The following is a 14729-nucleotide window of genomic DNA, read 5'->3' as shown; positions in this document are numbered from 1 at the left end:
CAACTAAGGCATGGCAGCCTACCAATCAGGGCATTTACTTCTAAATGGGCTAAATCGGGGAATGGAGCCTGTCCGGCATGTAATTTTAAACGAGAAGATGTTCCTCATGTTATGTTTTTCTGTCCAGCGTATGTAACAATAAGAAAATGCTGGCTGATCCCATTATGTAGGAACCTGGGGTTTAGACATTGTACGCAGGCCTGCAGGGTTCTAATGTATGATACTTGTCCCCCCATAGTATTTGCTGTATCTCGTTTTCTACTTGGTATGTGGCGCAGCAGGAAAAGCTTTGTTAAATGCCTGTGATCAATTATGAATTTTATATTACTTGGTCCTTGATAACAGCTGAGTTTAATTTTTATCTCTAATATTGATTCATTCACTATTTATTGTTTTAAAATGAACTGTGCCTTGTATGTATTTTATCTGCACTTTTATGGTCTTTTCAACCGAAATAAAGTTATCATTGATTGATTGAGTTAGGACCTATTTTCCATAGGAAAATCATTGTTTGTTTTCCGAATAACTTTGGCGCAGGTTGATGAATCTTCGCAAACTTTTCAAAACTAGTGAGGCGTTCCGGTCAGCTCCTATCTTTAAAGCTTCGGGGTGATTCTGCAAGTGGGGGCCGAGAAAAAAGGGGGGTCCTAAAACAGGTTTTTTCCATGTTAATTTCCATAAGAAACTTTAGACACTGCTACAGCCCTCACTGCTTAATGGAATTACACAAATTCAGCAAAAAGGTAGCCCTTGGTTCAGTAAGAGACATTTTCTTAAATGGTGTAAATCCATTCAGTAGTTCCTGAGAAATTCAAAAAATAGTTGTCGAAAAATTAACTTCCCTTAGGAAACTTTAGACACAGTTATAGCCGAAACTGCTGAATGGAATTAGACCAAATTTGGCACAAAGGTAGCTCTTGGTTCAGGAAGAGGACTTTTTTTTAGATGTTGTAAATCCGTTCAGTAGTTGCTGAGAATATAAAAAATGAAAAGTTTTGATATCTAGAGGCGAGGTGGATCTGCGGACCATCATGTGCTTTATTCTAATTGGCTGTCAACACTTCAAACTAGGAAGTGTTGGTAGCCATCTTGTGCCTCAGTTACCAAGGCACAAGAAAACAGGGAAACAAAGGTGTAAAACAAGGAAAGGGGGCAGGGCAGAAACACCCTGACCCCGTAGGCCTGCTCAGGGGGTCCCGCAAGGACCTCCAGGCCCAAAAAAGCATAATAAAAACCCCAAAATCAGCAAAATTCACGAAGGATCCGCGGATCCTGCCGCAAAAATAAAAAAAACGAAGCACGGGCTCCTGTGCTTCGTTATTATTTAGCCATGGGTGGGCCAGGTCACAGGGCCAGAGAAAAGAAATATGGGGGTCCCAATCCCCCCACACTGCCCCGGGGACCGCTATCTCCCCGGGGCTTGATTAATTAGTTGCAGGGGTCATGCCACCCCCCCCACAACCCCAGGGACCGCCACCTCCCCAGGCTTCTTTTTGAATGGGTGGGGGACCTCTGAGGCCGCTAAAGCCCCTGGGACGGCCACCCCAGAGCTTTTAAAAAAGAAATACACCTGTGTGGGGGGCCTCGAGCCCCCCAAACGTCCAGTGACCGCCACCTCCCCGGGTCACTAACATTCAAATTTGGGGGTCCGTGATGGACTCCCAAGCCCCAGGGACCACCACCTCCCTGGGGCTTTGCTAATGGTGGGAGGGGCGCCACCCCCCAGGGCCGGCTCCTGCAGTGTCCCTGGGTGCCCACCCCGGGACCCTGCTGTTTGCTATGGCAGGGCGGGAGCCTTGCTGCTCCTGTCCTGTCATAGCATACCGTGGTTTGAGTTTTGGGAGAGAGAGCAAGAAACCTGCTTTCTCTTTTAAAATCCAAACCACATTGCTTTTCCACATGGGGACCTGCATGTCAGCAGCTCCCCATGTGGAAAAACAATGCCGGCAGGATGCAGGGAGCCGGCAGGTACTGTGGGGGAATAGGGGCTCCCCCGTGGTCCCCGAGAGTCCAGGCCAGGGGGATGGGGTCCCCGGGGCCAGGAGTGGCCAGGGTGGGGGGCCACGCAGTCCCCCTCCCCATAATAAAATAAAAATACACATTTTTGAAAATGCAAAGGCCGGCCCCGGGGGATTGGGTCCCCGGGGCCATAAATGGCCTGAGGAGGGGGGCCATGCAGCCAGCCCCACTCCAAATACATTAAAAAAAACACTGGCCATGCCCCAGGGGATGGGGTCCCCAGGGCCAAATATGGCTTTGGAAGGGGGGCCATGCGGCTCCCTTCCATTTAAAAAAATAGGGTTCAGGCCCTGGGGGATGGGGTCCCCAGGGCCCATAAAATAGAAAAGGAAGGGGGACCACATAGCCCCCCTTCTAAAAAAATAAAAAGATGGGATGGTGCCGGAGGCCCCGCACCCTTCCAGCAACACTCTGTGGCGCGTTTTAAGTTGGGGAATTAATTCCATTTCAATATCGGGGGTCCCTGGTTGCCAACTAGCCCACCAGGTACCCCCAGTAAGCGCTATAAGGCTGCGTTGCAGAGTGGGGGTCCAGGCCACACCCCTTTTGGTCAGAGAATTCCTATAAGGTTACGATTCACTTCTAATTGTAATACCCAACATGTGATTAATGCAATTTGTTGGCCGTGTGCATTATATTATGTAGGGAAAACTGAGAGATCACATAAGATTCCTATGACTGAGCCCGAGAGTAGGAGTAGAACTAGATCGTTAACTTCACCACTAGCTGGGCATTGGTTGGAGGTGCATCACACTATAGCTCAAGTACTGTAGGTAGTTACACTCTGTAATGACAGAGACATGACAAAATATATCACGTAGAGAGAGACTTTTTGGACACAATGTCCCCAATGGGACTGAATGATAAACTGGAGTTATCATGTTTCTTGTAGAATAATCCCCTGCAACTGGAATTCTGCTCGAAATGTTTGTTGTGTATGGTTTTTCAATTTGACAGAATAGTATTAGAGGACATTGTTCTGATTGAAGGTTGTCATTAATATTCATTCATCACTATTTCTCATTACAGATTAATTATATTGGTAGGTACTAAATCACTTGTATAGGCAAACACAGGGGGGTGATATGTCAGGAGGCCACATATATGATGAGATTGATTTGTTTTGAATGTTTGATACAGCACTTGCTTCAAACTTGAGTCGCTTGGCATTTCAACATTGAATGATCCCCAAAAATTTGTTTATTACAAATTCAGTGCCTGTATATTGATATACATAACGGTGTACCGATGTCTAGCTTGTTGTATGTTTATTTGGAATCACATATTGCTCGAAAGCGTCATGACACGACATTTCTGTATTGTCTTACACAAATGAGATAGAATCCCATTTGTCTCTTATGTAATAGCACAAATATGTTCAGTTACGCTTAATTCCATAGAGATTGATGAACATGGAATTAGCGTCTACGAGAGAGCCAGAGCGATAGATAGTTGTACTTAACAGCATGAATTTATGTCTTTGTTAGCATTGTTTAATCTCATCTAGCATGTCAGATGTGTTTGTGAATATACACTACCAGTTTCTAGAAATATATGATAACACTAATTTCATTACTTAAACATACTTCTTGGGCACTCACTGACAATTAACCAAAAGGGCAGATTTCTTGTGTGTATACTTTTGCTTTAATATCAAACACATTTCCTTTTATTCTTCAACATGTTTTTAACATTTTTAATATACCTGTTAGGTTCTAGAAATATGTTGTGTCATGCGAGCCAGTTTTTTAATAACAATACACCTTGCTTATAACGTGTGTGGCACTTGGGGTATCTGCAGGTATATTTCACATAGCTTAGAAGCTATCTACATCATGTTGTCTTTATAGTGTTCCCTTGAACCTGCCAATATGACCGCCGGGCTTTGTGGATTACGCTGGGCCTTTCTGAGTCCGTTTTTAGTTTTAGTGATTTCAGGCAGCTCAATTGATGTGAGAACCACATGGGATGCACGCAAGTAAGTTTTAAATTCAGCCTTGGCATAGGAAGCTTTGCATTGCAGAGTGTGTTCCGGGAAAATCTATTACTGCTTCAACGTTTGTTATCAAGTAAGTTGCTGTCTACAAGATTGGGGGACACAGGGAGCGGGGTGAAAGGATACTTACCCCAATGTTTATTCATTTCTATATTTGATGCAGGCAGAGAATTACACGGCAACTTTCACTCCTTAGTCTTATAGAAGTTTGGCACTTCGTAAGCAGGTGAAACTTTTTGGCACTGGCATATTGCTCAGTAATGCACTAGCTGTAATGAGGTGGAATACCTTAAATGATGCACACCAGGCTGGAGTGGTTATTATGCATTTATTTTATTTTCCTTCAAGAGAGCGCCAGGAATCATTCCGGAGCGCTCGGCTATCGGCACTCGAATGCCGTCCACAATGGCCGCCACACACTACATCATCGCATAGTGCGAGACAACTAGAGTGCGACGCTACATATCTCCCTTCTTCATATAACAATGACAAAACAAACAGTCTCTCTCTCTGGACATAATTATTTCGCTTCCCCCAAGTTCATAGTCTCTGTATTTGGCCGGCCTCACGATGGTTCTCCCTGCCCGCGTACGTCTTACCGGAGTAGAGGCGGAACTCCTCAAGTTGCTTTCTGCCTGGCTCGCCAGTCCCCTTCCAGTTCCCATGGGACTCTCTATTTCCATAGTCTCACCAGCTTCCTCCTGATGTTCCCATGCAATGGGATTGTCTCCATCATCGAACTCAGCTCCTCTTCCTTCAGTTCCTGAGTCTTCCTCTCCTCCACGCGGTAACTCTCTGTCAGTAGATGACTCCTGGCCCTGTTGTACCTTTGCTCTTTCTTCATTGGCCCACTGCAATATCTTATTGCATTTGGAAATGTGGTCCTGTGACCAGCATTTCCATCGCTGAGCAATGCTGCTCTGTCGTACACCTCTTTTACCTGCATGGGCTGGCTATATTTGCTGTCCCCTTTCTTTCTCAACTGGGCTAGTTTGACTCTGATCCACTCTCCTCTTTCTAGCGAGGTCTCTTTCACATTGTGTCTCTTATTGTAGTGTTTGGTGTATATTCTTGGTGCTCCCTCCAAGTTGTGCTGAACCACTGCTGGTGACCACTTACTCATGACGGTCTTTTCCTTCCATGCCAGATTGCCCTTGGTGAAAGGGTCGCTCCCTCATAGGATCTGGAAAGGATCATACCCTCTGCCGGTGGGTGTAATTCGGTAGGCCCACAACATACTCTGTACTTCTTTTTTCCAATCCTTGCCCATTGCAATGGCAGCCTGTATGGAACCCATTATGACCCGGTTAAACCTTTCGGCTAGACCATTGCCAGCCGGGTGGTATATTGATGTGTGTTTTGTCTTGATCCCATTCCGCTCCATGTATTAGTACCATTTTTCAGAAGTGAATTAGGGCCCATTGTCACTCAGAATGGAGCGGGGTATGCCTTTTCTGAGGAAAGTGGCTGGTAGAAATCTGAGAACTGTTTCTGTGTCCATCTCCTCCTGTATGTCTATTTCAGGCCACTTTGAATACCGGTGATGAGAACACACACATACTTCGGGGTTCCCTGTGCATCCAGTGTTGGTCCCAGAATGTCTATAGACACTTCTTCCCAAGGGTTTGCAGGGTTGTCCAATTTGCCTAGTGATGGGTTTCAGACTTATCCGCTCGCTGGCACTGGTCACATTCCCTGACATGCCTTTCAATTTGGATGCCCATTCCCGGCCACCAGTACATCTGTTTGGTTCTCATCTTTGTTTTCACAATACCCAGGTGACCTTTATGCAATACAGCTAGCAGGTGAGGTATCAGCGTCGTTGGGGGAACCACTTTGTTCCCTCTTAACAGGAATGTTCCGTGATCTCCAATGGATAACTCCTCGCGCACCTCAAAGAATTTCCTGAGTGCTGCCCTGAGCTGTTTTTTTCGGGCCATCCTTGTAGCAGGAAGTCCTTAACGTCTTTGATGTCAGGATCATTTTCATAGGCTTGTTCCCATTCTTGACCGCTTATCACTTTCTCTGGGTCTTTTCCCATAAGAATTGGCGACATTTTCCCATGGCCTACACTACTGCCAGCATTTCTTTTTCTATTACACTGAACCTTTGTTCTGTTGGTGATAGGGCCCTGGACGCAAAACCATCTCTCCAGTCTTCCTTTCCTGCATAAGGACTGCTCCTAGTCCCTTTTCGCCTTCATCCGTGGTTAGGTCCTGCTGGGGCTCCAAGGCACCCTCCTCTCTGTGCTGCTCTTGTTCCGCCAGGGCCCTGGATCTCTAGTAGGCTCTTTAGTGGGTGACTACGCTCCTGGTGGCGCATTGATTCCTTCTGATTTACTCCTTTACCTTTGTATTGGTTGGTCCCACTGTATACGTGCCTCCCTCAATGGCGCGCTTTTTTGGTGCCTGGTTGTGCCTGGTTAAGATTATTCTTCCCCCTTGGGTTCTTTGTCAGCTATGCTTGGGGTCGGGCTGCCCTCCTCCCTCTTCGTTCTTGGAGGTATTCTTGCTCCCTGTATCCTGGGTGCCACTGTTCTGGCCACTGCTATGGGTGCTTGCCTGTATCGGTGACTTCCTCTGCCACGCTCTCTTGCTGCATGTACTGCCCTGGAGTCACTGCTCCTCATGGTGTCTAACTCTTTTTTTTTTGGTCTGGTAGGAACTGGTGTCTCCTTTTGTTGTTTTAGAGCCCAGCCTCGTCGCCACTGTAATGAGGTGGAATACCTTACATGATGCACACCAGGCAGGGGTGGTTATTATTTATTTATTGCATTTTCCTTCAAGAGAGCGCCGGGAATCACTGCGGAGCGCTCAGCTATCGGCACTCAAATACTGTCCAGAATGGCCACCGCACACTACGTCATCGCATAGTGCGCGATAACTAGAGCGCGACGCTACACTAGAGTCACACGCATATAGATAGCAGTCTCATTACATGCTTATTTTTTTAGCTGCAGGTTGAAACCTTGCAGCATTCTAAATTACAATTGTGGTCTACTCAACAATCTACTACTGTTATCACTACTTAAGATGCAGGTGAGACCATAAGATAGATGGCAAGACAGTTACTTGGTGCTATCAGTAGCACATTATTAAATAGTAATTTTCATTGTATCACATAATTAGTAAAGGACCTTTTTTAATGAGCGGCAGATGCCTGTATAGCATTGGAGGAGAGCGCGCTATTTGGATGAATAAAGGTAACAGCTATTTTTGGCTTAGTTTAGGTAAGCGAGGACACATGGGTGGATCAGCACTCTGAGTTTATGAATAACTTTATTTACGGCACAGTTGGTGTGGTAATACTCTCTTCTTTCTACTTTTTTCACTTCTTTTATAGTTGTTATGGTTTCTTACTTTTTAAAGGCACCAGCAAGATGATTTCTACTACTATTGCTTCATTTCTTAGATTTAGGACTTTCCCTCACGGATAATGATGAGAACTGTTGAATTATGAACTTATTGTATATAACATGGTACAAGTTACAATGTAAATGTTTTGTTGTAGATATCGCCTGACCAAGGGTGTTCAAGATACCCGAAATGCATTAGGACTGATTTTCTTCTTTATGATTTGCAAGAAGTTGTACTTCGAGTATCAAAGTTTCACATGATCTTGTACTCTGCTTCAGAATAAAAGGAAGAGTCAAGAAGAACCTTGGGTGAAGTTACTTTTTTATGTTGACTGTTGCAAGAATGTGAATAATTGTGTTTTGTTTACATGGAGTACTTTCACAAAATTGTGAGTGATATGAACTAATTTCATTTAAAACTATTTTTGGGATGACACATTCATTCATGAGTGTCAAAGGTAGTGCTTTCTCTGTCTAGGACCGTTGAGTCAAGGTCAGTTTTTCTTCTTAAAGCTCTACACAGACATACCGCCCTCTGGAATGATTCCTGGTGGCCATTGGAACTCGGACCAACCTCCACTCCAAAAGATCACAACTGCAATCTCTGCATTATCCTGGCCAGTGAACTCTCCATGAAGTGTCAGGTCAACACCGTCTCCTCCGCCTGCTTCCACACTCTCTGCATGCTCCGGAAAATTTTCAAGTGGCTCCCCATCAGCAAATGGGAAAATGGTGATGGAGGCCCTCATCACCAGTTGGCTAGACTATAGCAATGCACTCTATGCAGACACCACCATCAAGAATAGAATCCAGACAATTCAGAACGCAGCAGCCAGACTGATCCTCAACCTGCCCTTGAGGACACATATCACCCAGCACCTGAAGGACTTCGGCCGGCTTTCCATCCAGAAAAGATGCCAATTCAAGCTCCTGACCCATGTCTACAAAGCCCCTCATGACCAGGGACCTGCTTACATGAACCACCACATGCATTTCCACCAAATCTCCAGGAACCTCTGCTCCATTCTCCTTGCCTTCACAGAAATTCTGCACATTCGCCGCTGCCGCTCCGGAGGGCGCTTCTTCCCCCACCTTCCAAAGTACCTTAGTACTGGAATACCCTTCCACTCCACTCTTCTCCTTCGCTAACCAATGTCAGGAAGGGACTCAAGACCTAGCTCTTTGACTGACACCTGCAGCACAGCACCTGGATACTATCTCGGGTGTTAAGCTGCGCTATATAAGTACCACTTGATTAATTCTTGATGACCCTTCTTCCCAAGGTGCAGTTCTGCTTCAGCAGATTCTTTGGGATGAGTTTCAGGAGTCGGAGAGAATCTAGAAATGCATGTTTCACTGTCTGCACGTGTGTCACCTCTGAGGTGTATAAAGTCTTGTAAAATTCTGCAAATTCCTGCGGAATGTTGTAAGGGTTTGTCAGGCTACCTTGCATGGTTCAAATAGCGGGGATGGACATAACTGGTTCACCGAATTTCAGTACACGTTGTTCCACTCTACTGACATTGGCTGATAAACATGCATGCTGTAGCCTCCTATGAAATCTATTAATTGGATGATTACCAACAGCAGTTGGAGAAGTATGGGGTCCGTTCCTGACTTAACTGGTGCTCTCTTTGTTTTTTGGGGGAATGTATCTACTGTGATATGGTATTGTGTAGTGTTTTCCATCATATTTCTGCTCACACGGATAATTGTACATAGTTAGCCTAGTGCTTCTCATGTCAGGGAAACTGTTGCACCTAGAATAGCTATACACAAGTGCCACTGGTGCTTGTATCTACACCGGATGTTATTAGGAAGGCTCCCCTTTCCCCATGGCCCCTTTCCACCCTCTCATTCCTATATTACTCTAATTTTCAACCTGCTTTTTTGATAGTTGGTTATGTGTACCTTTTGATGATGTGTTCACAGTATTAGCTGTGTGTACCAGAATGTCTTTAAATCTTAATCAAGAATTGGAATATAAAAATGGCAGCCCTCGTTCTATTCACCTCTATCTTATTTGTACCCAATGATCCAGAGGCTTGTAAGATTTTGAGCATGTCTGTAATGCTGGTGTCGACTCATTGGGCTGGTGGGCCACCCACAAAAGTCAAAGTGAGTTCACAATTCTGCTGTTGGTCTACATGCATATAGTGAAGAGAACTTTCCTACCACCTGACATGTCCAAGAATTTCAACAGGGACTCTCTCAGTGTCAGTGTATGGTATGAGCTCTGTAAAACCTTTGCATTCTGCAAAAGAATGTGATAAGAGTTTGGTTTTAACATTAAAGCCAATGTAACATATAACGACATTATGGAATTAAATCTGAGTTTCCCTTACTCAAATATAACGCAATTCTGCAGCACACACAGAAAGAGGAGAATGCCTCCTAGGATTTTTTTGTATGGAGGAAAATGTCCCTTCTTGTACAAAAACAATCCTGCCTGTAATGCAGGTGCCCCTGCATTATGATGTGAGCATGGTTGTTTTGGCGCAGGGCAAAGCTCAGTGCACCAGTGCACTGAGTGAGCAGGAATCAGGGCTCGAAAAATCCACTTGCCCGCTCGCATTTGCGTGCCAGATTTACTTAGTGTGAGCTATTTTTAGGTCCTACTCGCCCTTTCTGGTGAGTAGGAAGACAAACTGACTTTTGACCTCTGTCTCTGAAAGCAGAGGAAATGTGACAAGATAGCACAATTTAAAGGCATCTTTATTGCTCACAAAGTGAATGAGCAATACAAATGCCTCGGTCAAGTGCATTTCAAGTAGGTCGAGTAAATTTTTTAGGTTACTAGACCTGCAGATCTAGTAAAAATTAAATGATTTTTCGAGCCCTGGGAATGCGCCATATCTTTGTGAATATGGCACATCCCCCCTGTCTCCATTTGACGCAGTGTAACAGGTTGTCTTGCTGTGTTCTGTTGCGTTGTGCCAAATGTTATTAAATATGTCCCTTGCTGACCACAGCACTTGAATGTTCACAGATATTAGTAATAGAAATGAAGGTGTACTTTCGCCAAAGTCTTATCTTAGGGCAAGTGGGCTTTGAGTTAGCTATAGTGAAGAGTGTCCTGCAGTCTTCATGAAGAAGTTCATGTCCAAAATTTGAATGTGTGATGTTCTGCTACCTGTGATCTGGAACAGACTGCATCGGTTTAGCGCAGGTGTCTCCAACCAGTTGATCGAGACGTAGCTCGCAGAAACCTTAGGAGTAGCAGCCTTGAGTTTATTTTTAACTTAGAACTTCAATAAATAAGCATTGCATTTTCCTTTTATAGTTAAGGAAAGGCTGTGTTTAATTCACATTATTACAGATAGCAGGCCTGATAACGAGCAGTGCTCCACTCAGATTTTTGACACAGGTGGGTCACAGAGGTTCAGAACTGAAGCACTGAGGTATTTAACTCTTAAATAAAAGTCATTCTCAACTCAATATTGGAGCATGAGAATAAAATGTTTTTGAATGCTTTTAATTGAGAACAAATGAAAATGAATAGTTACTTTAATGATTAAGTTAACACTTCTCCCTTTACAAAGTGTTGCTTTTACATACAGCAGACATCTTGCTCCCAGTGGCTGGTAGACACAGTGCCATATATATAACTGAAAAATACAGTTATTTTCTTTTAAATTGAAGATATATGAAGTGAAGAAAAATGTTTATTTGAAACATAGCCTTAATGTTTTGCACTACTTTAAATTAACCCAAATAAGTCTTAATGTTTTATGAAGCATACTTATTCACTTTAAATTCTTCACATTTGAACAAATTACTGTATTTTCTTATCCTAAATGTGGCACCATATCTACAGGCCACTGGAAGTAAATGCATGCTGTTTGTAAAGACACTCTGACATGCAAGAAAATTAAAAAGATGAATTTTATGTAATGTATATAAACATAAAGTTAACTGCTCAGTTAACCCTCCAACAGTCTGATGTCCCTACGCCTGCTGACTCCGCCGCACGGCGTAATGCGGCAGTCAGACCGCGGGAGCAGATATACGTCTGACCGCAACTGACAGCCATTTGGTTGTGGTCTGACCGACATGACAATAAGGGCCCAAGTTTCAAATCCTTATATCTGTTATGTTATCAGTTTTGTTGAGCGCGACAGCTGCCCCAGCAATGGGGCGTCCCTGCGCTAAGAACCATAGCATAACCAACTGAGGAGGGAGGGGAGGGAGACGGGACTACAGAAGTGGAAAGAGGTGCGTTTTTACTGCTTTATGATCAGCGGACAGGTTGTTAAGGCAACGAATGTTGGGGGGCAAAGAGTTCCATAATTTTGCTCCCATTAACCTGAAGGAGCGACCTCCGATACGGCAGAACTTCGTGCGGGGGACCACTACTAGGTGTTGGCCCATGGAGCGAAGATTGCGTTGGGGGGTGTAAGGTGTTAGCAACGATCGGAGAAGTTCGGGGCCATCAGTTCTAAGGATTTTAAAAGCGATGGTAAGAGCCTTAAACTGGATGCGAGCCTCCATGGGCAGCCAATGGAGCCTCTGTATGGTGGCTCTAGCCGAGCATCTTCTGGGCAGGCCTACAATTGCCCTGGCCGCTGAGTTCTGAATCCGCTGGAATCTGGTTATCTCAGCTTTGTTAGCGCCCAGTAAAAGGACGTTCGCATAATCCAGCCGGGCAAGGATGGTGGCTTGGACAATGAGCTGCCTTGTCTTGGGGTCAAAGAAGCCTAAGATGGGGTTAAGGCTTCTCAGCAACCCAATACATGTAGCTGCTACTTTTTTGGTATGCGACTGGTAATTCAGTGCAGAGTCCAACCATACTCCTAGGATTTTTACCAGGGATTTGGGAGGAGGGGTGGGGCCCAGCAAAGGGGGCCACCAATGGTCGTTCCAGCCGCTAGTGTTCTTACCCAGGAGTAACACCTCGGTTTTTCCTGCATTTAGTTGTAGACAATTTGCAGTCATCCAGTTGGCGACTGCAGCTAACCCATCCCTAAATCTTGTAGCAGTGGCAGAGGGCACTTCCGTGATGGTGATTACCAGCTGGGTGTCGTCAGCGTATGAAACCAGCGTGAGGTTCCATTCTTTGGCCACTGCCGCAAGAGGTTGCATATACACATTAAAAAGGGATGGGCTAAGGGCAGAGCCCTGTGGGACTCCTTGGCCTATCGCATGAGTTTGGGAAATATAAAGGGGGGCTGACACGCGAAAAGATCTGCTCGTGAGGAATGACCGAAACCATTCCAGAGCCAGTTCACTGATCCCAATGCTTTCCAGGCGGCCCAGTAGGATATTATGGGAAACCGTGTCGAATGCAGCGCTGAGGTCGAGCAGTATCAGCGCAGCACTCTGACCGGTGTCCATAATCCTCCGGAGGTGTTCTGTGGTGGAAAGAAGGGCGGACTCCGTACTGTGCCCAGGCCTGAACCCGTGTTGGGAGGGGTCCAAGATGTTATTTTTGGCCAGATGGTCAGTGAGTACGGCGTTCGCATGGGCTTCAGCTAATTTAGACACCCACGGGAGCAGTGAAACTGGCCTGTAGTTTTCCGGTTTTGCAGGGTCTAGAGTAGATTTTTTAATTATGGGAGTAACCCAAGCCTGTTTCCAACATGTGGGTACTGTGGCTGATGAAAAGGAAAGATTAGGGAGTTTGGCCAATGAAGGTAGGAAGAAGTCCAGCGCTTTTAAAAAGTGGGCTGGTCTCATGGGGTCTGAGGGAGATCCCGATTTCACCTTTCTACAAATTGTAGCTAGGTTTTCAAGAGAGATAGCTGGTAGAAGGGTGAGCTTGGAGCCTTTGAGAGCACCATTGGAAGAGCCGGTGCAGACAGAAGGGGTATGTGAGAAGGTATTATAGATCTTTCTCACCTTTTCTGTGAAGAAGGTGGCAAGATCATCGCACTGTTGAGTGGAAGAGATGCACGAGGCAGGGTTGCCACCGTTTTGTAATTTTTGCACCAATTTAAAAATTGTTATCGTGGGGTTGGGGCTGGAATCAATTTCCTTAGCATAAAAAGAAGCGCAAGCCATGCGTATAGCTTTGTGATATAGCTTGAGTGTGGCCAGATAGCATGCTTTCTCCTTGTCCCTATAGTCTTTTCTCCAATGGCGTTCGGCTTTTTTACACTCTTTTCTAAGCTTTTTCAAATTCTCGTCATATCATGGATTAGAGGGGGTACTCCGTCCTCTAGTCCATTTGGCTGGTATGATAGTGTCGAGTCCTTTAATAATCCACTCTTGAAAAGCAGCGTATGACATATTGATGTCACTTGCGATTTCCAGATTGGGTTCACCTAAACTGGCAGGGAAGTCCATACTATGGAGTTTGTGCCAGGGCCGTTTAAACCGGGAGACGGGCAGCGCCTTTTTGGGTTGAGTGGCGGTCGTGATCACAAATGTGACCAGAGAGTGGTCTGTCCATCCCATAGGTTTAGGGGGGTCTACTTTCACTTCCAGAATATTAGTAAAAACCGGGTCTGGCTGCTGGCTTAGCACTACCTACAAATGATGGAGTGGGCGCCCAGTGTTATAAAATATACACATTTCTCTGTGTATGACTTTTGTTGTCTGACATCTGTTCCATTGGCCTGATGATGGAATATCCTGTCTGCATCTAGATTGCCTTTCTGTGAAACGTGATTACTTAACTGAGTACAGTAAAACATCAACACACTTAAACCTTTGTCGACAGTGTATCTTACAAATTATAACACTAGTTTCCTCTTGCCAAATATTCCTAGTTACAAAACCACTCTACACCTTAAAACCTTTGTTCAAGTTTATCCCAGAGTTATGTCAAGCTGCAGAAACAGAGCCTTGTAGCATCGGTCATCAGCATTCTTACACTTCCTTCCCTTCCCCCTCTGGAGTGATGAGAGGTCCACCACACCTCTCCAAAAACAACCAAGGAACTGACACTGCATCAACATCTTGGAAAATCACTGAACTGTTAATGGAAGGTAAAGGTGCGGCTTCAGCGGCATCGTGGGAAAACTAAGAGAACAAATAGGACGATGGAGCAGCATCAGAGATGTGTTCTAAACCAACATCAGGATAAAAACAGCAAATTGTTTCTCTAGATTAAAGTTCTTGTAATGCCGCAGGTCACTCTTCTGGGGGTGTTGCACCCTTTTATTATGTACAAGCACATTGTCTCAGATGCTTCTACAGAATATGTGGAATGAGGAATTTGAGGTTTATCATTTATTAGAGCATTGGAATGTTGGGAGCTCCATTGCAGACAATGGAGTGCTCGGGCCGGTAAAGGCCTGCAGAGCAACACTCCAATGTTCTACAAAGGCTTCTCGAAGCTCGGGGGGATTTATATCCCCTCGAGCTTCGAGAACCCTTTGTTTAATTTGTTAGAACATTCTGCCCTCTAGTGGCAGA

General features: G+C 45.0%; 1 protein-coding gene across 4 annotated transcripts in view; it reads left to right on the top strand.

Moving 5' to 3' along the window:
- LOC147726079 (uncharacterized) overlaps nucleotides 1-14729 on the top strand; it is a 602042-nt gene that overhangs the window by 171176 nt on the left and 416137 nt on the right. The window lies entirely within an intron of this gene.

The sequence above is a fragment of the Lissotriton vulgaris genome, chromosome 3_1 (assembly GCF_964263255.1).
Source record: "Lissotriton vulgaris chromosome 3_1, aLisVul1.2, whole genome shotgun sequence".
Taxonomy (NCBI): domain Eukaryota; kingdom Metazoa; phylum Chordata; class Amphibia; order Caudata; family Salamandridae; genus Lissotriton; species Lissotriton vulgaris.
The sequence above is the reverse complement of the archived record's forward strand: the minus strand, read 5'-3'. Positions and strand labels throughout refer to the sequence as shown.